The 24,327-nt window shown below is 44.9% G+C and overlaps 1 protein-coding gene across 1 annotated transcript in view; it reads right to left on the bottom strand.

Moving 5' to 3' along the window:
* ZNF366 (zinc finger protein 366) overlaps positions 1-19,276 on the bottom strand; it is a 58,365-nt gene extending 39,089 nt beyond the window's left edge. Inside the window, 1 exon segment of the mRNA XM_088443695.1 lies at positions 19,189-19,276. The gene's annotated coding sequence lies outside the window, so the exon portion shown is untranslated.
* Between the last annotated feature and the right edge of the window lie 5,051 nt (positions 19,277-24,327).

Raw genomic sequence — 24,327 nt, 5'->3', positions numbered from 1 at the left:
ATAATTGAGGTAGGTGAAGGAAGAGGCTGGTGGATAACTTTTCATAATATATACTGTAAAGGTAGAATCTGCCTTTAATTTTTAATGCTGCAGAAATGTTGATCAGAATTCAAACATTATACAAGTCATCAATAAATATGTGTAAATCATCTTAAGTATTATTTTAAGGAGTAGTATTGATTAGTTGTTTATTGCATTCTTCTTAGGGGCCTATTCATCATCTTATTTTTTACAAAAGCAGGTTAAAATTAACATTGTACACCCACGGGGGGATACATCTGACACCCGCTGGGGTGAGGCATCTGACACCCGCAGGGGGAGACATCGGACTCCCGCGAGGGGGAGGCATCAGACTCCCGCGAAGGTGGGGCCGGATTGGACACCCGTGGGGGGGACTTGAACTGGCACTGGAGGTGGGAGGGGAGCCGGATCGTACACCGGAGGCCGTGGGGGGAGGAGGTGGTGAGACACAGCGGGGAAATAGATAGTGAGGGAGGAGGGTAAAGACATGCAGCACTTAGGAATTCCTTATGGATCCCTCAGCTACATGGGGAAAAGTATCACTTTCCGAAAAGCTGACTATGCAAAAAGAGCAGCTTTTTGGAAATGTTACTTTTGTAAGAGGCTTGATGAATGCCTCCAAAAACTTTTTAAACTCATAGTGATAATTATTTCATGATGAATAGGCCCCTTATAGAGTACACACTGCTCTGCCCCTGCCCATTTTCCATTTTGTAAACAAGCCCTCCATTGTTGTGCAATAAATCTACCTTGTTATATCCATGGCTGTAAAGTGCTAAGGTAAATATTTGTTGTCACTGGCAACTAAAGGACCTCTTGACAGCCCTTTAGTACCCTCAGGTACTGCAGGATTGGCTGCAAAACACTCCCAGGACAGCTGTGACCTGATTGGCTCCCACCAGACACCTGACCAAAATCAAACATGGCAGCGCCCAGTAGTTTCCAGCGCGATAGCACTGTCAGTTTCACCTGCTCACACCTCCCTCCAGATGAGCCCCCTTAGTCTGTGGGGACCCCCTGTGCCCAGTGCCGCTCTCCAGGACCCTGCTCCACTGCCGGAGGGACCCTGCCAGAGCGCCCGGCGAGGTAAGAGTCGCGATCCTGGCAGCCTGACAGCCCGAATCGTGACATTTCTCCTTAAAAATGTATTTCTAAAAACATTTTTGCAATATGGTCAGGACTGTACGGGAACGTAGACGGCTGCAATTTATCAGTATGTGTATTATGACAATAGCTAAATATATTGCTTAGTCTTTCTCCTCTGTTCTACACCAAGGTTCTACCTGGATGTTATGAAGCCTAAAATGTACAACACTAACAACCAGATATTGAGCAACTGAGTGTAATTTGCAAGAGGTCATGCACTGGCCAATCACAGACCCTCCAACATGACCCGTTCCACCAGGTACAAAATGCTCTTCTCCTGGACTTCCCACCTAATTTATGATTGCAGCCACCTGTGTTGAAAAACCCTTCTCATCAATCAACTAGTTCAACACAGGTGACAGCAATCATACATTAGGTGGGAAGTCAAGGAGCAGAGCATTGTACCTGGTGTAACGGGTCATGTTGGAGGGTAGACAATCATCCAAAGTCATCTGAAGGTGGAGACAAGGGTGGTTGCTTCATATTTCATTAGTAGGGTACAGTAGGTTAAAACATCACTAAACTTCTGTTATAAAAATTTTAGGAATGGGAAACTGTTCCTCACCTCAAAAATATCTATTTCTATGAGTGTTAATAAGACAGATCACTGGGAATTAAGGCATTATATTAATCAGAAAGCCATTAAAAGTTAATTGAGTGTAGTGCCCTAAGATTGCAACTATCATCAACACACTCCAGCACTATACAATCTTACACTGACAAAATATCTATCTATTTATCTAACAATCTATCTATCTAGTGTGTGGGTGTGTGTGTGTGAGTGAGTGTGGTAGTGTGTGTGCATATATATATATATATATATTAGGGGTGTGCACCGGCCACTTTTCGTGTTTTGTGTTTTGGTTTTGGATCTGGATCTTTCTTCGTGTTTTGGATCTGGATTGGTTTTGCCAAAACCACCCTTCCGTGTTTTGGGTTCTGGGTTTTGTGTTTTGGATCTGTATTTTTTTTTTAAAAAGCATAAAAACAGCTAAAATCACAGAATTTGTTGGTTTCTCTGCTCCTATGCTATTATTAACCTCAATAACCTTAATTTCCACTCATTTCCAGTCTATTCTGAACACCTCACACCTCACAATAGTGTTTTCATGTCCAAAAGGTTGCACCGAGGTAGCTGGATGACTATGCTAAGCGACACGAGTGGGCGGCACAAACACGTGACCCATCTAGGAGTGACACTGCAGTGGCAGACAGGATGGCAGTTAGAAAAACTAGGCCCCAAACTGTACATAATGCAAAGAAAAAAAAGAAGTGCAAGATGGAATTGTCCTTGGGCCCTCCCACCCACCCTTATGTTGTATAAACAGGACATGCACACTTTAACAAATCAATCATTTCAGCGCCAGGGTCTGCCACACAACTGTGGCTGAAATGATTGGTTCGTTTGGGCCCCCACAAAACAAGCTGGAAATTAATGTGTCCCTGCACAAACTGGCTCTACGGAGGCAAGATGTCATCCTCATCCTCCTCATCCACCGATTCCTCACCCTCTTCAGTGTGTACATCCTCATCCTCACAAAGTATTAACTCGTCCCCACTTGAATCCACCACCACAGGTCCCTCTGTACCTTCTGGAGGCTGGTCTCCCTGGAAGAGCTGATAATTCATTTTGATGAACATCATCTTCTCCACATTCTGTGGAAGCAACCTCCTACGCCTTTCGCTGACAAGGTTCCCGGCTGCACTAAACACTCTTTCGGAGTACACACTGGAGGGGGGGCAACTCAGGTAAAATAGAGCCAGCTTGTACAGGGGCCTCCAAATTGCCTCTTTTTCCTGCCAGTACAGGTATGGACTGTCTGACATGCCTACTTGGATGCTGTCACCGATGTAATCCTCCACCATTCTGTCAATGGTGACAGTATCATATGCAGTGACAGTAGACATGTCAGAAATTGTTGCCAGGTCCTTCAGTCCAGACCAGATGTCCAAACTTGGTCCTGCCTGCCCTGCATCACCGCCAGCGGGTTGCTTAGGATACCTAAGTTTTTTCCTGGCAGCCCCAGTTGCGGGAGAAAATGAAGAAGGAGCCGTTGACGTGTCACGTTCCGCTTCAGCTGACAGTGTGTTCACCAGCAGGTCTTTGCACCTCTGCAGGCTTGTGTCGGCCGGAAAGAGAGACACCACATAGGCTTTAAACCTAGGATCAAGCACGGTGGCCAAAATGTAGTGGTCTGATTTCAACAGATTGACCACCCTGGAATCCTGGCAAAGCGAATGAAGGGCTTCATCCACAAGTCCCACATGCCGAGCGGAATCGCTCCGTCTTAGCTCCTCCTTCACTTTCTCCAGCTGCTTCTGCAAAAGCCTGATGAGGGGAATGACCTGACTCAAGCTGGCTGTGTCTGAACTGACTTCACGTGTGGCAAGTTCGAAGGGCTGGAGAACCTTGCACAACACGGAAATCATTCTCCACTGCGCTTGAGTCAGGTGCATACCCCCTCCTTTGCCTATGTCATAGGTGGATGTATAGGCTTGTATGGCCTTTTGCTGCTCCTCCATCCTCTGAAGCATATAGAGGGTTGAGTTCCACCGCGTCACAACCTCTTGCTTCAGGTGATGGCGGGGCAGGTTCAAGAGTGTTTGCTGGCGCTCCAGTCTTCGGCACGCAGTCGCTGAATGGCGAAAGTGGCCAGAAATTTTTCGGGCCACCCAAAGCGTCTCCTGCACGCCCCTGTCGCTTTTCAGAAAATTCTGCACCACCAAGTTTATTGTGTGAGCAAAACATGGGACGTGCTGGAATTTGCCCAGATGTAATGCCCGCACAATATTGGTGGCGTTGTCAGATATCACAAATCCCCAGGAGAGTCTAAGTGGGGTAAGCCACTGGGCGATGATTTCCCTCAGTTTCTCTAAGAGGTTGTCGGCGGTGTGCCTCTTACTGAAACCGGTGATACACAGCATAGCCTGCCTTGTAACGAGCTGGCGTTTCTGAGATGCTGCTACTGGTGACGCTGCTGCTGTTGCTGCGTAAGGTGATACATCTACCCAGTGGGCTGTCACAGTCATATAGTCCTTAGTCTGCCCTGTTCCACTTGTCCACATGTCCGTGGTTAAGTGGACATTGTGTACAACGGCATTTTTCAGGACACTGAGGACACTTTTTCTGACGTTTCTGTACAGTCTCGGTATCGCCTGCCTAGTGAAGTGGAATCTAGACGGGATTTGGAACCGGGGACACACTACCTCCATCAATTGTCTAAATCCCACTGCACTAATGGCGGATACCGGACGCACGTCTAACACCAACATAGCAGTCAAGGCCTCAGTTATACGTTTTGCTTCAGGATGACTGCTGTCGTACTTCATCCTCCTCGCTAAGGACTGTTGGAGGGTCAATTGTTTAGTAAAAGTAGTGGTGTTCCTACTTCCTCTCTGGGATGATGAACGACTCCCAGCAGCAGCAACAGCAGCAGCGGCAGCAGTAGGCGTAGCAATGCAGGATCCTCCAGAGGAATCCCGGATAGGAGAGTCAGTCATGCCAGTGACATGGCCTGCAGGACTACTTCCGATCCTGACTAAGGAGGAAATTGACGAGGAGGGAGTTGATGGTGTGGTTTGCAGGCGCTTGGATACAACAGGACAACGGGATTTAGGTGTCCCTGGACTGCTTACGGTCTTAGCCAAAGTTTCTGAACTTGACAGTAACTTTTTATGAACGCGCTGCAGGTGCCGTATAAGGGAGGATGTTCCTAGGTGGTTGACGTCCCTACCCCTACTTATTTCACCTTTACATATGGTACATATGGCAAGACAGTTGTTGTCCGGATTTGGATAGAAATATTGCCAGACCAAAGAGGTGGAATGTTTGGTCTTCTGCCCAGGCATGACCGTGATGGGCTTTTTCATCCCACGGACAACAACTGTCTCCCCCGGAGCCTGATTTAAACAAACCACATCACCATCAGAATCCTCCTCGCCAACTTCCTCCTCAGCGCCAGCTACACCAGTATCCTCATCCTGTTGTACTTCAACAGTGACATCTTCAATTTGCATATCAGCAAGTGGACTGTGGGTGCTCCTTTCAGCACTTGCAGGGGGCGTGCAAATGGTGGAAAGAGCCACCTCTTCCCGTCCAGTGCTGGGAAGGTCAGGCATCGCAACCACCACCACACTTGGACTCTCCTTGGGGATTTGTGATATCTTCTTAGAAAGCACAGTTCTTCGCTGTGCTTTTGCCAGCTTAACTCTTTTGATTTTTTTAGTGGGAGGAGGGCTTCCATCGTCATGTGAAGCTGAACCACTAGTCATGAACATACTAGGGATCGACCTTAGCCGTTCCTTGCCACTCCGTGTCGTAAATGGCATATTGGCAAGTTTACGTTTCTCTTCAGCTGATTTAAATGTCTTTTTCAAGGTCATTTTCCTGAACTTTGCCATTTGGGATTGTATGTGCCCTCTACTATGACATTGGGCATCGGCCTTGGCAGACGACGTTGATGGCATGTTATCGTCTATGTCATGACTAGTGGCAGCAGCTTCAGCACTAGGAGGAAGTGGTTCTTGATCTTTCTCTATTTTATTTTTATCGGAGAAAGTTTGGTCCTCCATTTATGTTATATCGATTTGATATATACGTGCGGCTAAACACAGAAAATAATTTTTTTTTTGGTTTGGACTGGAGTGTACTTTGTGGGTTACAGCACCCTTTAACGGTCAAGCCAGCCGGCCCTTTACTTATGACACAGGCGCACTCTTGGCACTACTTTGTTGATGCACGTGCGGCTACTGCGCACACAATTCACAAACACAGAAAATAATTTTTTTTTGGTTTGGACTGGAGTGTACTTTCGGGGGTTACAGCACCCTTAACGGTCAAGCCAGCCGGCCCTTTACTTATGACACAGGCGCACGCTTGGCACTACTTTGTTGATGCACGTGCGGCTACTGCGCACACAATTCACAAACACAGAAAATAATTTTTTTTTGGTTTGGACTGGAGTGTACTTTCGGGGGTTACAGCACCCTTTAACGGTCAAGCCAGCCGGCCCTTTACTTATGACACAGGCGCACGCTTGGCACTACTTTGTTGATGCACGTGCGGCTACTGCGCACACAATTCACAAACACAGAAAATAATTTTTTTTTGGTTTGGACTGGAGTGTACTTTCGGGGGTTACAGCACCCTTTAACGGTCAAGCCAGCCGGCCCTTTACTTATGACACAGGCGCACGCTTGGCACTACTTTGTTGATGCACGTGCGGCTACTGCGCACACAATTCACAAACACAGAAAATAATTTTTTTTTTGGTTTGGACTGGAGTGTACTTTGGGGGTTACAGCACCCTTTAATGGTCAAGCCAGCCGGCCCTTTACTTATGACACAGGCGCACGCTTGGCACTACTTTGTTGATGCACGTGCGGCTACTGCGCACACAATTCACAAACACAGAAAATAATTTTTTTTTGGTTTGGACTGGAGTGTACTTTTGGGGGTTACAGCACCCTTTAACGGTCAAGCCAGCCGGCCCTTTACTTATGACACAGGCGCACGCTTGGCACTACTTTGTTGATGCACGTGCGGCTACTGCGCACACAATTCACAAACACAGAAAATAATTTTTTTTTGGTTTGGACTGGAGTGTACTTTCGGGGGTTACAGCACCCTTTAACGGTCAAGCCAGCCGGCCCTTTACTTATGACACAGGCGCACGCTTGGCACTACTTTGTTGATGCACGTGCGGCTACTGCGCACACAATTCACAAACACAGAAAATAATTTTTTTTTGGTTTGGACTGGAGTGTACTTTCGGGGGTTACAGCACCCTTTAACGGTCAAGCCAGCCGGCCCTTTACTTATGACACAGGCGCACGCTTGGCACTACTTTGTTGATGCACGTGCGGCTACTGCGCACACAATTCACAAACACAGAAAATAATTTTTTTTTGGTTTGGACTGGAGTGTACTTTCGGGGGTTACAGCACCCTTTAACGGTCAAGCCAGCCGGCCCTTTACTTATGACACAGGCGCACGCTTGGCACTACTTTGTTGATGCACGTGCGGCTACTGCGCACACAATTCACAAACACAGAAAATAATTTTTTTTTTGGTTTGGACTGGAGTGTACTTTGGGGGTTACAGCACCCTTTAATGGTCAAGCCAGCCGGCCCTTTACTTATGACACAGGCGCACGCTTGGCACTACTTTGTTGATGCACGTGCGGCTACTGCGCACACAATTCACAAACACAGAAAATAATTTTTTTTTTGGTTTGGACTGGAGTGTACTTTCGGGGGTTACAGCACCCTTAACGGTCAAGCCAGCCGGCCCTTTACTTATGACACAGGCGCACGCTTGGCACTACTTTGTTGATGCACGTGCGGCTACTGCGCACACAATTCACAAACACAGAAAATAATTTTTTTTTGGTTTGGACTGGAGTGTACTTTCGGGGGTTACAGCACCCTTTAACGGTCCAGCCAGCCGGCCCTTTATTTATGACACAGGCGCACGCTTGGCACTACTTTGTTGATGCACGTGCGGCTACTGCGCACACAATTCACAAACACAGAAAATAATTTTTTTTTTGGTTTGGACTGGAGTGTACTTTCGGGGGTTACAGCACCCTTAACGGTCAAGCCAGCCGGCCCTTTACTTATGACACAGGTGCACGCTTGGCACTACTTTGTTGATGCACGTGCGGCTACTGCGCACACAATTCACAAACACAGAAAATAATTTTTTTTTTGGTTTGGACTGGAGTGTACTTTCGGGGGTTACAGCACCCTTAACGGTCAAGCCAGCCGGCCCTTTACTTATGACACAGGCGCACGCTTGGCACTACTTTGTTGATGCACGTGCGGCTACTGCGCACACAATTCACAAACACAGAAAATATTTTTTTTTTTGGTTTGGACTGGAGTGTACTTTCGGGGGTTACAGCACCCTTAACAGTCAAGCCAGCCGGCCCTTTACTTATGACACAGGCGCACGCTTGGCACTACTTTGTTGATGCACGTGCGGCTACTGCGCACACAATTCACAAACACAGAAAATAATTTTTTTTTGGTTTGGACTGGAGTGTACTTTCGGGGGTTACAGCACCCTTTAACGGTCAAGCCAGCCGGCCCTTTACTTATGACACAGGCGCACGCTTGGCACTACTTTGTTGATGCACGTGCGGCTACTGCGCACACAATTCACAAACACAGAAAATATATTATTTTTTTAGCACTTGGGGGGAGCACCCCTGATGGACAGAGCACCCCCTGGACAACACTACAGCACTCCTTTAGGACTGGGACACTGCACAGGACTTTGGAGTGGACACAGCCCCTATGGAGAACTGACTGCACAACACAGTCCAGCCAGCCCCTATGGACTTTGAAGTAGGGGTGTGCACCGGCCACTTTTCGTGTTTTGTGTTTTGGTTTTGGATCTGGATCTTTCTTCGTGTTTTGGATCTGGATTGGTTTTGCCAAAACCACCCTTCCGTGTTTTGGGTTCTGGGTTTTGTGTTTTGGATCTGTATTTTTTTTTTAAAAAGCATAAAAACAGCTAAAATCACAGAATTTGTTGGTTTCTCTGCTCCTATGCTATTATTAACCTCAATAACCTTAATTTCCACTCATTTCCAGTCTATTCTGAACACCTCACACCTCACAATAGTGTTTTCATGTCCAAAAGGTTGCACCGAGGTAGCTGGATGACTATGCTAAGCGACACGAGTGGGCGGCACAAACACGTGACCCATCTAGGAGTGACACTGCAGTGGCAGACAGGATGGCAGTTAGAAAAACTAGGCCCCAAACTGTACATAATGCAAAGAAAAAAAAGAAGTGCAAGATGGAATTGTCCTTGGGCCCTCCCACCCACCCTTATGTTGTATAAACAGGACATGCACACTTTAACAAATCAATCATTTCAGCGCCAGGGTCTGCCACACAACTGTGGCTGAAATGATTGGTTCGTTTGGGCCCCCACAAAACAAGCTGGAAATTAATGTGTCCCTGCACAAACTGGCTCTACGGAGGCAAGATGTCATCCTCATCCTCCTCATCCACCGATTCCTCACCCTCTTCAGTGTGTACATCCTCATCCTCACAAAGTATTAACTCGTCCCCACTTGAATCCACCACCACAGGTCCCTCTGTACCTTCTGGAGGCTGGTCTCCCTGGAAGAGCTGATAATTCATTTTGATGAACATCATCTTCTCCACATTCTGTGGAAGCAACCTCCTACGCCTTTCGCTGACAAGGTTCCCGGCTGCACTAAACACTCTTTCGGAGTACACACTGGAGGGGGGGCAACTCAGGTAAAATAGAGCCAGCTTGTACAGGGGCCTCCAAATTGCCTCTTTTTCCTGCCAGTACAGGTATGGACTGTCTGACATGCCTACTTGGATGCTGTCACCGATGTAATCCTCCACCATTCTGTCAATGGTGACAGTATCATATGCAGTGACAGTAGACATGTCAGAAATTGTTGCCAGGTCCTTCAGTCCAGACCAGATGTCCAAACTTGGTCCTGCCTGCCCTGCATCACCGCCAGCGGGTTGCTTAGGATACCTAAGTTTTTTCCTGGCAGCCCCAGTTGCGGGAGAAAATGAAGAAGGAGCCGTTGACGTGTCACGTTCCGCTTCAGCTGACAGTGTGTTCACCAGCAGGTCTTTGCACCTCTGCAGGCTTGTGTCGGCCGGAAAGAGAGACACCACATAGGCTTTAAACCTAGGATCAAGCACGGTGGCCAAAATGTAGTGGTCTGATTTCAACAGATTGACCACCCTGGAATCCTGGCAAAGCGAATGAAGGGCTTCATCCACAAGTCCCACATGCCGAGCGGAATCGCTCCGTCTTAGCTCCTCCTTCACTTTCTCCAGCTGCTTCTGCAAAAGCCTGATGAGGGGAATGACCTGACTCAAGCTGGCTGTGTCTGAACTGACTTCACGTGTGGCAAGTTCGAAGGGCTGGAGAACCTTGCACAACACGGAAATCATTCTCCACTGCGCTTGAGTCAGGTGCATACCCCCTCCTTTGCCTATGTCATAGGTGGATGTATAGGCTTGTATGGCCTTTTGCTGCTCCTCCATCCTCTGAAGCATATAGAGGGTTGAGTTCCACCGCGTCACAACCTCTTGCTTCAGGTGATGGTGGGGCAGGTTCAAGAGTGTTTGCTGGCGCTCCAGTCTTCGGCACGCAGTCGCTGAATGGCGAAAGTGGCCAGAAATTTTTCGGGCCACCCAAAGCGTCTCCTGCACGCCCCTGTCGCTTTTCAGAAAATTCTGCACCACCAAGTTTATTGTGTGAGCAAAACATGGGACGTGCTGGAATTTGCCCAGATGTAATGCCCGCACAATATTGGTGGCGTTGTCAGATATCACAAATCCCCAGGAGAGTCTAAGTGGGGTAAGCCACTGGGCGATGATTTCCCTCAGTTTCTCTAAGAGGTTGTCGGCGGTGTGCCTCTTACTGAAACCGGTGATACACAGCGTAGCCTGCCTTGTAACGAGCTGGCGTTTCTGAGATGCTGCTACTGGTGACGCTGCTGCTGTTGCTGCGTAAGGTGATACATCTACCCAGTGGGCTGTCACAGTCATATAGTCCTTAGTCTGCCCTGTTCCACTTGTCCACATGTCCGTGGTTAAGTGGACATTGTGTACAACGGCATTTTTCAGGACACTGAGGACACTTTTTCTGACGTTTCTGTACAGTCTCGGTATCGCCTGCCTAGTGAAGTGGAATCTAGACGGGATTTGGAACCGGGGACACACTACCTCCATCAATTGTCTAAATCCCACTGCACTAATGGCGGATACCGGACGCACGTCTAACACCAACATAGCAGTCAAGGCCTCAGTTATACGTTTTGCTTCAGGATGACTGCTGTCGTACTTCATCCTCCTCGCTAAGGACTGTTGGAGGGTCAATTGTTTAGTAAAAGTAGTGGTGTTCCTACTTCCTCTCTGGGATGATGAACGACTCCCAGCAGCAGCAACAGCAGCAGCGGCAGCAGTAGGCGTAGCAATGCAGGATCCTCCAGAGGAATCCCGGATAGGAGAGTCAGTCATGCCAGTGACATGGCCTGCAGGACTACTTCCGATCCTGACTAAGGAGGAAATTGACGAGGAGGGAGTTGATGGTGTGGTTTGCAGGCGCTTGGATACAACAGGACAACGGGATTTAGGTGTCCCTGGACTGCTTACGGTCTTAGCCAAAGTTTCTGAACTTGACAGTAACTTTTTATGAACGCGCTGCAGGTGCCGTATAAGGGAGGATGTTCCTAGGTGGTTGACATCCCTACCCCTACTTATTTCACCTTTACATATGGTACATATGGCAAGACAGTTGTTGTCCGGATTTGGATAGAAATATTGCCAGACCAAAGAGGTGGAATGTTTGGTCTTCTGCCCAGGCATGACCGTGATGGGCTTTTTCATCCCACGGACAACAACTGTCTCCCCCGGAGCCTGATTTAAACAAACCACATCACCATCAGAATCCTCCTCGCCAACTTCCTCCTCAGCGCCAGCTACACCAGTATCCTCATCCTGTTGTACTTCAACAGTGACATCTTCAATTTGCATATCAGCAAGTGGACTGTGGGTGCTCCTTTCAGCACTTGCAGGGGGCGTGCAAATGGTGGAAAGAGCCACCTCTTCCCGTCCAGTGCTGGGAAGGTCAGGCATCGCAACCACCACCACACTTGGACTCTCCTTGGGGATTTGTGATATCTTCTTAGAAAGCACAGTTCTTCGCTGTGCTTTTGCCAGCTTAACTCTTTTGATTTTTTTAGTGGGAGGAGGGCTTCCATCGTCATGTGAAGCTGAACCACTAGTCATGAACATACTAGGGATCGACCTTAGCCGTTCCTTGCCACTCCGTGTCGTAAATGGCATATTGGCAAGTTTACGTTTCTCTTCAGCTGATTTAAATGTCTTTTTCAAGGTCATTTTCCTGAACTTTGCCATTTGGGATTGTATGTGCCCTCTACTATGACATTGGGCATCGGCCTTGGCAGACGACGTTGATGGCATGTTATCGTCTATGTCATGACTAGTGGCAGCAGCTTCAGCACTAGGAGGAAGTGGTTCTTGATCTTTCTCTATTTTATTTTTATCGGAGAAAGTTTGGTCCTCCATTTATGTTATATCGATTTGATATATACGTGCGGCTAAACACAGAAAATAATTTTTTTTTTGGTTTGGACTGGAGTGTACTTTGTGGGTTACAGCACCCTTTAACGGTCAAGCCAGCCGGCCCTTTACTTATGACACAGGCGCACTCTTGGCACTACTTTGTTGATGCACGTGCGGCTACTGCGCACACAATTCACAAACACAGAAAATAATTTTTTTTTGGTTTGGACTGGAGTGTACTTTCGGGGGTTACAGCACCCTTAACGGTCAAGCCAGCCGGCCCTTTACTTATGACACAGGCGCACGCTTGGCACTACTTTGTTGATGCACGTGCGGCTACTGCGCACACAATTCACAAACACAGAAAATAATTTTTTTTTGGTTTGGACTGGAGTGTACTTTCGGGGGTTACAGCACCCTTTAACGGTCAAGCCAGCCGGCCCTTTACTTATGACACAGGCGCACGCTTGGCACTACTTTGTTGATGCACGTGCGGCTACTGCGCACACAATTCACAAACACAGAAAATAATTTTTTTTTGGTTTGGACTGGAGTGTACTTTCGGGGGTTACAGCACCCTTTAACGGTCAAGCCAGCCGGCCCTTTACTTATGACACAGGCGCACGCTTGGCACTACTTTGTTGATGCACGTGCGGCTACTGCGCACACAATTCACAAACACAGAAAATAATTTTTTTTTTGGTTTGGACTGGAGTGTACTTTGGGGGTTACAGCACCCTTTAATGGTCAAGCCAGCCGGCCCTTTACTTATGACACAGGCGCACGCTTGGCACTACTTTGTTGATGCACGTGCGGCTACTGCGCACACAATTCACAAACACAGAAAATAATTTTTTTTTGGTTTGGACTGGAGTGTACTTTCGGGGGTTACAGCACCCTTTAACGGTCAAGCCAGCCGGCCCTTTACTTATGACACAGGCGCACGCTTGGCACTACTTTGTTGATGCACGTGCGGCTACTGCGCACACAATTCACAAACACAGAAAATAATTTTTTTTTGGTTTGGACTGGAGTGTACTTTCGGGGGTTACAGCACCCTTTAACGGTCAAGCCAGCCGGCCCTTTACTTATGACACAGGCGCACGCTTGGCACTACTTTGTTGATGCACGTGCGGCTACTGCGCACACAATTCACAAACACAGAAAATAATTTTTTTTTGGTTTGGACTGGAGTGTACTTTCGGGGGTTACAGCACCCTTTAACGGTCAAGCCAGCCGGCCCTTTACTTATGACACAGGCGCACGCTTGGCACTACTTTGTTGATGCACGTGCGGCTACTGCGCACACAATTCACAAACACAGAAAATAATTTTTTTTTTGGTTTGGACTGGAGTGTACTTTGGGGGTTACAGCACCCTTTAATGGTCAAGCCAGCCGGCCCTTTACTTATGACACAGGCGCACGCTTGGCACTACTTTGTTGATGCACGTGCGGCTACTGCGCACACAATTCACAAACACAGAAAATAATTTTTTTTTTGGTTTGGACTGGAGTGTACTTTCGGGGGTTACAGCACCCTTAACGGTCAAGCCAGCCGGCCCTTTACTTATGACACAGGCGCACGCTTGGCACTACTTTGTTGATGCACGTGCGGCTACTGCGCACACAATTCACAAACACAGAAAATAATTTTTTTTTGGTTTGGACTGGAGTGTACTTTCGGGGGTTACAGCACCCTTTAACGGTCCAGCCAGCCGGCCCTTTATTTATGACACAGGCGCACGCTTGGCACTACTTTGTTGATGCACGTGCGGCTACTGCGCACACAATTCACAAACACAGAAAATAATTTTTTTTTTGGTTTGGACTGGAGTGTACTTTCGGGGGTTACAGCACCCTTAACGGTCAAGCCAGCCGGCCCTTTACTTATGACACAGGTGCACGCTTGGCACTACTTTGTTGATGCACGTGCGGCTACTGCGCACACAATTCACAAACACAGAAAATATTTTTTTTTTTGGTTTGGACTGGAGTGTACTTTCGGGGGTTACAGCACCCTTAACGGTCAAGCCAGCCGGCCCTTTACTTATGACACAGGCGCACGCTTGGCACTACTTTGTTGATGCACGTGCGGCTACTGCGCACACAATTCACAAACACAGAAAATAATTTTTTTTTTGGTTTGGACTGGAGTGTACTTTCGGGGGTTACAGCACCCTTAACAGTCAAGCCAGCCGGCCCTTTACTTATGACACAGGCGCACGCTTGGCACTACTTTGTTGATGCACGTGCGGCTACTGCGCACACAATTCACAAACACAGAAAATAATTTTTTTTTGGTTTGGACTGGAGTGTACTTTCGGGGGTTACAGCACCCTTTAACGGTCAAGCCAGCCGGCCCTTTACTTATGACACAGGCGCACGCTTGGCACTACTTTGTTGATGCACGTGCGGCTACTGCGCACACAATTCACAAACACAGAAAATATATTATTTTTTTAGCACTTGGGGGGAGCACCCCTGATGGACAGAGCACCCCCTGGACAACACTACAGCACTCCTTTAGGACTGGGACACTGCACAGGACTTTGGAGTGGACACAGCCCCTATGGAGAACTGACTGCACAACACAGTCCAGCCAGCCCCTATGGACTTTGAAGTAGTGGACACAGCCCCTATTAACAACAGCAGCACAACACAGCCAGCCCCTATGGACTTTGAAGTAGTGGACAACAGCAGCACTACACTACACTACACTACACAGCCCTAACTCCCACCCTCCCTCTTCACTGTCCACAGCCGAGTGAGAAAATGGCGCCGACGCGGGTACCTTATATAGGATCCAAAACCCGCGAGACTCGGAAGGCGGGATGATGACGTTTTGCCTCGATTTCAGATCCGAGTCAGGCGGGAAAAGTCGAGCCTGACTCGGATCGGACTCGGATCGGGGGGGCTCGGGGGGGTTCGGATTTCAGAAATCCGAACCCGCTCACCCCTACTTTGAAGTAGTGGACACAGCCCCTATTAACAACAGCAGCACAACACAGCCAGCCCCTATGGACTTTGAAGTAGTGGACAACAGCAGCACTACACTACACTACACTACACAGCCCTAACTCCCACCCTCCCTCTTCACTGTCCACAGCCGAGTGAGAAAATGGCGCCGACGCGGGTACCTTATATAGGATCCAAAACCCGCGAGACTCGGAAGGCGGGATGATGACGTTTTGCCTCGATTTCAGATCCGAGTCAGGCGGGAAAAGTCGAGCCTGACTCGGATCGGACTCGGATCGGGGGGGCTCGGGGGGGTTCGGATTTCAGAAATCCGAACCCGCTCACCCCTAATATATATATATATATAATATATATGTGTGTATCAGTCATTACTGTCCAAGGTTGTTAAAATGTTAAAAGTTCTAAGGAGAGTTTGGGGTTATAAATTCACCCTATCAGGTCTGCTGGTTACCCATATCCTCTAACCCTCCCCCTTGTGCCTAACCCTAACCCCTAACCCTCCCCCTAACCCCACTACTTACCTTTGGGATGCCGGAGGTCGGGGTGCCAGCACCAGAATTCCGACAAGTGTCGGAATTCCGATGTCGGTATTGTAAGCGCTGGCATCCCACTTTCCAGGATTATCACCGCATCCCATTATAAATACTTACTGACATATAATAAAGCTTAATGAAGAGCAGGGTGTCCTTTTATCTGTGTGTTAATAGTTCATATCTAGTGGTGATAAAGTGTCTTATGGTGCTAAAAATTGCCTTTGTAAATACAACAATTAGCATTTGGTGAGTGAAATATCCTTCAATGTAATTATATAAGATAACAGCCTGAGCTAACTCATCGGTGTGCAATTATTCCTGTCATTTCTACATACAAATCTGTATTTTATATTCACATATTCAGAATATAATATTTAATCCATGTTGTCTTCTGGTCAGATATTAGAGATAACGAGATTCAAAAATAAAAAACACATAATTTGAATATAAAATGCTCCCTCTGTACAACACCCCTTTAATGACACAACCCTCACATAACGGCAGGTGCACTCTTTAAAATGTGCGTTTCACCTTCTTCTGTACAATGCTACTCACGCTATAATGTTTTGTCCTGTGGTTTAAGCTGTAAATATGAAGTGGGAGCACCGGATATATATAATTTGCTAAGAGACAAAGGTTTGTATAATGAACATTACAGACTCCCAGAATCCTGTAATTCATGTGCAAACTGTCATTAGATAACATGAGCAGAAAATAAAATGGTCTTGGAGGAAAGATGCAGCCATAAAATTGTTATAGTCTTTAGTTTAGTGCTGATCTGAACTTTCTAACTGGTCACTGCTGATCATCATAACATGTCACCTTATCAATAAGCACTTATAAGAGGGAATGGATTTTATTAAACACTGGTTTTACATATTTCTACTTTACTTACTGGTAAATCTCTTGTCATCTTCAATATTCAATAATGTATATAATAAAGTATTTTAATAAAGATATATTAGAACTGAAATACTATATATTTGTGCAGCTTGTGGAATTTTCTACTGTCGTTTTAAATGTGTATGTGTGTATAGACTGTAGGCAGACAGACATATAGATAAAATAATGGGTGATATTAACACCATGGCACCTTGCTAATGAAAATGTATTTTAGGATTACAGTGAGTTTTGTGTTGCTTGGTTTGGTTTAAGAACTGGAGTGTGACAAGCAGCCTTAGGTGTGGGCTATAAGTATCCCTCCAGCTGTTGTAGAACTACACTTCCCAGTATGCCCTGCCACAGTTTAGCTATGTGGCCATGCTAAAACTGTTGCAGAGCATGCTGGTATATGTAGTTCATCAGCAGCTGGAGGGCCGCTAATTGCCCACTTTCTAGTTTAATTTTAGATAAATTGAGTTTGAATTTTAGTTTTTCTTTACCTTGTAACACGAAGCACTAAGTGTAAGCAGCCATGTCTCACAATCACAAGTGACAATATATTAGTTAGAAGTGTCTGAGTACTTTCTATGACGCTAAAGCTAGCAATGAAAATGGTAACATTAAAGCGAGACCCTCATCCTCTAATTTATATTACATATATATATATATATATATACATACTGCATATATATATATATATATATATATATATATATATATATAAACTAATTAATTATGACCATGACAGTGGATTGACGCAATGCACTAATATAAAAATATATGCTCTATTTATATATATAATATATATATATATATGTATATGACCTTTGTTTCAAACGATTTGTCAGTTTAGTATAAACATGACATACTGTGCCTCTTACATGTAGGGCCTGGCTCAGCATTGTGCGCTGTGTGGATGCTACATGATGGACGCACCGAGACAGGTTAGCACGACAAAATACGTGGCCGAGCTGCGTGCACCTCTAAATCAGGCCCTTTAAATTCAACTCCAGATTACCCAATTAATCCCTGCACGGGACGATTGACAATGATAACGATATCGTTGTTCGATCTCCCAGGTGGGCTGGATGATTGATATCGATCATCCAGCACACCATGTACCTACCAACGACTATAACGACCTGCGATCAATGATCGAGCGTCCCTAAAGTAATTTACTCGATATCGAGCAAGTTGACCTGTATGCACGGGCGATGGTCGATATCGATATCGACCATACGTGCCCGCACATCGCAGGTCATTGGTGGGCTGGAAGGGTGCTAAAAATGAACGATTTAAACGATAACAATATAGTTCAAATCGCTCCGTGTATACGCCCCATAAGGCTGCTTAAAATCTCAGTGATTTAGGATATAGTTATACAGCTAATCTGTCACTATAACCAGTTAGAGCTTGGAATACTTATATTTATTGCCTTTAAACAAATACATTTGTATTTATTTTGTTGGATCATAGTATGAAAAAGAACATTTCAGAGAAACTTTTATCTTGAACTACTATAATCTTATGTAGAAATGTTTTCACTTGTATCTCAATCCCATTAGTAAACCCATTGGAGAATAAAAGCCAATTACTAACAAGAAGATTACAATTTTACGGCAACTGCATATCCATGTGATTAGATTACCATGGTAAAGGTGAACCACATAGTACAGTGTATAGGGACTTTTGTGTACATTTTCCTCCCTGTTGGGTTTAGTTAATGAAAGCGATTTTGCAAAACGGCAGATAGATTTTTGGTAGTTTTTGTAGCAGGATTTAAAACCGCAATTAATAACAAAAACTCTGCTGTTTTTTCCTATAAAACAAATCGCTACTTTAAATCCCACTGCAGAAATTACAGACAATCCTTTTGACTTTGTACAATCACACCACCCCCAATGTCCACACAGGACCCTGAAGTTCGCTGTCACAGACCTAGGGGATGAGCAGTCATTGTGCAATGTCATTACTATCTGTCTCACAGCTCACTCCCCTATCTGCATGCTACGTGCTATGTAAGTGAATGCAAATTTACATTGATATAGACAGGTGGTGCTCTATTGTAATTGTGGCAGCTGAAATAATTGCATGCATGTCTTTACCACCTATTCCTATCAATAATCAGTTTCAATAGATAGTTAGATCATGGGTGCATACATCATAGAATAACAGAGAAGTGAAAACATGTACAGTATATACAAGAAACTTTTTGAATCAACAAATGATAGTTTTATTATGTGATGAGCAATTTATTTCTGTAGCGGATGAGTGTATATATATATATATATATATATATATATATACACATATATGTGTGTGTCTATATATATATACAGCAGATGAGTATATATATATATACATATATATTTATTTATATATATATGTGTGTGTGTGTGCATATATAAGTATATATATATATATATATATATATATATATATGTGAATATATATATATATGTATAATATATATACATATTAATGTCACTTATCACCTTCATGTCATTAAGTGTGAGCTGGAAATCTACTTACTGATCATTGAGGAGGGAGGGCTGTGTCTCCTCTCTGTAAGTCTCCTAATGCCCTTTTATGAATCTCGTGTCCTTTCGCTATCTCTGTCTGTGAGTTATAGTTCAGAGTTTAGTGGGGACAGCGCATTAAAGTAACTCAAGAAAGAGAACAGGAACAATCATTTGGTTCTCCTTTTTTTTAGATGAGTACCTTTGGAAAGAAGGAAGGAAGGGAGGGGAGAGGAAGTCAACAACCCTATGCTTTCCTGCAAAAAAATAAGGAAACAGAAGATACACATCTTTTTCTTCTAAAAAAAATTTTTGGCAGAAGAAGAGAACTGCGGAGGAATTCCACTGACATTCCAGGGCTGGGGAAGAAGAGCACAGAAGATCTGTAGTTACAATTATGTGGTGAGAATCTTCTAAACAAGTGTGAGCTTCAATTCAGTACCAGTGTAACCACACCTGGAAGACCTCAACTGCCCCAGTCCAATGGCACATACGTTATAGGTCTTTGCAAATTCTTAATAGTCATTGAAATGTTTATAACATAAAGATCACTGTGGAGCAATATAAAGATGTAGAGCCAAGAAATAATTGTTAAAATATGTAATATTTATGTACATTAGTTATTTTTAGAATTGTTAAGTTAATTAGAAATAGAAAAATCATGAGGTAGGTATATGGCCCTTCCAAGACATGGAATATACATTTATATGGAACTTTGTAAAAGTATAGGATAACGTTTTTTTCAACATCATAAATTTAATGTAAATGCAGCATTTTAATGGCTGACTGATTTCATAGATTTTCACATATCAAGACCTAGGGGTATATTTATGGGTTTTCAGAAGTGGAGATGTTGCCCATAGCAACCAATCAGGTTCTAGCCATTATCTTCTAGAAGGTGCTAGATAATTGTTAAGTAAAAGCTGATTGGTTGCTATTGGCAAAATCTCCACTTCTAAAAACCTGCACTTTTGTAAATATACTCCTTATTCTTCAGGCTGGTTAGCAGGATATAGGGGTACATTTACCAAGCATTGGGTTTGAAGTCCCGTTGGGATTGTGTCCTGATGATTTTCTTAAACCAAATATGCAGCAAACCAAACTGAAAAATGCCATCCTGATTTTCTAATATTAAGATAATAGAATCCTCATATAATAATAATAAGACTCTACCACTGAAATGAATGGAAGCAGTGCTCTGACCAATCTGAGTGTCCCCATTCATTTTAGTTTAGTGGCAGTGTCTTCTAGTGACGAACTCCATATGGAAGATGTATTGTGTCGTTCTACATGTTTTTGGGGATTTTCTTTATTGCCAATTGCAAGTACCAGTATGCATACTTTGGGCTAAGGAGAACCTTTTCAAATGGATTTGTAAGGAAACATTTGGTAAAAGAGGAGTCTTGGGGTGTTTTTATTTATTAAAGGATTTTACAATTTGGTGTGTGTGTCCTGTGTTTATTGTAATATTGTAATATTTTATTTACAGATCTATTACAGGCGTCATTGGGGCCTGTCTGCTAGGTCATTGTGTCCTGACGATTTGTGGTTCTTCAAGGCATACCTTAAAATTGGGCCTGACTGGGCTAGCTGAGACTTTAGTGCACCCGCTGGGTAGAATACTTCCCACATCACCTCAGGGGAGTAATTGTCTAACCCTCATGCTATCAGCACAGGGCTGTTTATCCCTAAAGTGTATGTGATTTTTTTTTTTGTGGGCACCACTTTCATAGGGATTCCAGCCCTGTGCTGATTGGTCCATGGCTGTTTGGAACTATGGCGGAGACCCCGCTACCGCAGTAGGTCTTTAAACTTAGTACTGGTAGTGGACATTTCATGGGGTCCCACAGTCTATGTTCAGAAAGTTATACTACCAGTCTAGGCTTGGTGCTGGGTGACAATTTGGGGGGGACCATGCAACGCTTTTTATTATAATTTTTTTTGCAAATGTAAGCATTAAAAAAAATGCCTGTACAGATCCTCGGAATCTATGCAGAGCACTTGTAAATCACAGCGAGATTGCAGCAGGATAAGTCTTTAGTAACCATGTCAGTTTCTGCTTTGAATGTCAAAAACAGTATCCTGTAAATGCTTTGTTTTTGGCTTAGAATCCACTGTCAAGGTCCTGCAGAACCAACTTTTAATTTCTCCCATAGCCTTTTAGGGGTAAATTTACTAAGAATCAAGTTTGGGAGAGTTTGCATTCTCTGGAGAGTGTGGGCATGTTTGTCCACTCGCAAATTTACTAATGACAAACTTGGGAGAGAAATCTCCTTTGCTACTGGAAAATACTGGAGAGTTAGCAACCTCTCTTCACTTCACCACCGGCTAAACTCAAGTAACTTTTCACTAGTGAAGATAGGATTCAGGAATTTACCAAGAGGAGAGTTTATAAACTCTCATGAGAACGGACAACACTCCTGTAAAATTTGTGAATCAATTCACCTGCCTGTGAACTGCGAGTCTGGCAGAAACATACACAGTTCAGTGTGATTTGTGTATATTTCTGTCTGTATATAGTAAAAAAAGGGTTAAATTTAAAAAAAAATTGTGAATCAATTCACCTGCCTGTGAGCTGCGACTTTGGCAGAAACATACACAGTTCAGTGTGATCTATGTATATTTCTGCCTGTATATAGTAAAAAAAAGGGTTAAATTAAAAAAAAAAAATGACGTAGGGTCCCTCACCAAAAGCATAACCAGCCCCGGACTGCTTAGCCAGTCCTGGTTCCTAAAATTATGGGGAACAGAACGAGTAGGGTTCCACCGTAATTTAGGAACCAGCACCTGGCTGCAGGGCCAGTGCTGGTTTTAAATATAGGCAGAAAAAAATGCGTAGGGATCCCATATATTTAAAACCAGCACTAGACACAAATCGGCTTTGAGGGATTTCACAGGTAGTACACCATGTGAAGTTCGGTGCAGATGTCTGTAATATGTTATGTGTTTGTGCTTACCACTACATAACTGAAGTATTTGAACTTCTAACATTGAATTAAATTACTGACAATATTTCCGTTGCTTCTTGTATAGCCAATGATTGAGCTCTACAGTTTTTAGTTTTATATGTTTAGTCTGTAATTTTTTTTTATGGATAAATAAAAGTTAATTTTTATACTACAGACGAGTGCCCCCATAAAAAGAGAGTTTCTATTCTTCAAATTCTGTTTAAACATTTTACTCTCAGGGTGTGATTTTCAGTGATATACAGTATCAACATACCAATGGATTCTTCTGTAATAGTGGGTAATCTACGACTCAAATTGTACCACAATATTGTGATTTCATCTGTCTTACCAGTGCTTAGGTTCTCCCTTGCTCCTCTTCCCTTACTATTAGTACTTTTCAGGACTCTCATTAGTATCAGGGCTGGATTAACAATGGAGCGGATGGAGCTACAGCTCCAGGCCTCCCATTGAAAATAGGCCCACAGGATACAAGGACTGCAGTGCAGACAGGAAAAAAAAAAGAATTTTTTTTTCCTGTCACCACCGACAGCCCAGCTGACTCACTTATCGGCTCACTCACCTCCCAGTTCACTCACTTACTGGCCGCCCGAAGCTGAGCCCATTGTCACCCCCAACCCCTCCTCTCGGCTGCTCAACCTAAGCCCCGCCCACTACAGCCTGCCGAAGCCCCACCCCTATGTGCCTTAAGCTCCGCCTCCTGTACGTCCTACTGCAGAGCTGTGTCCTGTGACTGTGCACCAGACCAATCACCTAGTTCAGGAGGAAAGGCACTTCAGCCCAGCATGTCACATTCCACAGGTCAGTGTAATGTTTGGCCCCTGTGTACAATTTATGCATGTTTTGTATATATATTTATTTACATGGCTATATATATGTGTGTGTTAAATTAGGTGGGTACAGGAGCATATAATGTATAAATAAATATGTATATGTATATACATATATATATATACAGTATGTGTATGTATATATACATACATACATACGTACAGTATGTGTATACATATACATATATATATATATATATATACACACACACAAACACACACACACACAGTAGGTGCTTGTTCAATCCTAGGAAAGACAGAGGGGGCACTCCGGGACTTGAGTGCACAATGTATTTACTTGAAAATGACCGACGTTTCAGAGCCAACCATGATAAAAGAGTTGGGTGGGCTCTGAAACATCGGTAATTTTCAAGTAAATACTTTGTGCATTCAAGTCCCGGAGTGCCCCCTCTTCTTTCCTAGGATTGAACAAGCACCTACTGTATGAATATTCCTTGGGAGGGCACCTGGGCACCCTGCCTTTAGTTTGGACTGTGAGTCCCGATTGATTTTGTGTGATATACTGTATATATAATATATATATATATAACACACACATTGGTAAATAGAGAGGGTACAGGAGCTTGAGGCACACTTATGGGGACTAAAGTGGTTGTGGTATTATATGTCGACATTCATCATGTAGACAGTGATGGAATGCCGACATATCATCCCTGTTGGCCCACTAACATGCTCCTGATGGCTGTAGCAGCTCCAGCGCGGCTTCCGGGTCCCAGCAGTCATGACCTCTGCTGCTCCTGCCTTCCGATGAGTATTACCCCATCCCTAAACCTAATCCCTACCCCTCCCTGTAGTGCCTAACCCACTCCTCCCCCTGCAGCCTAACCCTAACCTTCCCCTAGTACCTAACGCCCTGGCACAGCCTAACCCTAATCCCTACCTCTAACCCTCCCTATAAGGCCTAACCTTAGCCATGCCCCCCCCCCAATCTAACTGTAACCTCCCCTAATGCCTAACCCTCCGTGCAGTGTCTAAACCTATCCTCCTCCCCCGCAGCCTAGCCTTAACCTTCCCCTAGGTCAGGGATGGGGAACCTCAGGTCTGGGGGCCGTATAAGGCCCGCGGAGTCATTTGGTCTGGCCCTCTGAACTTTTCTCTGCTAGTCTCATCTGGCTACCAGGGTGCCTAGAATAGCACCCTGCAGCCAGAATCGATGCACCAGTGCCGCCATGAGCCCTTACAGCTCCCTGGAAAATCCTTAGGATGCCCCGGGCATAGCTGTAATCGCCAGGGATTGTGGCCCCGCCTCATGTAATGTCACATGGAGGGAGCGTGGCCTGCACCTGGCCCGCGAATAATGTTATAAAATGGCCCTTGGAAGAGAAAAGGTTCCCC

Source organism: Taudactylus pleione, unplaced genomic scaffold (genome assembly GCF_031769625.1).
Source record: "Taudactylus pleione unplaced genomic scaffold, aTauple2 ptg000333l, whole genome shotgun sequence".
NCBI lineage: Eukaryota > Metazoa > Chordata > Amphibia > Anura > Myobatrachidae > Taudactylus > Taudactylus pleione.
Note: the sequence above shows the minus strand (reverse complement) of the source record. Positions and strands in the feature narration are given on the sequence as shown.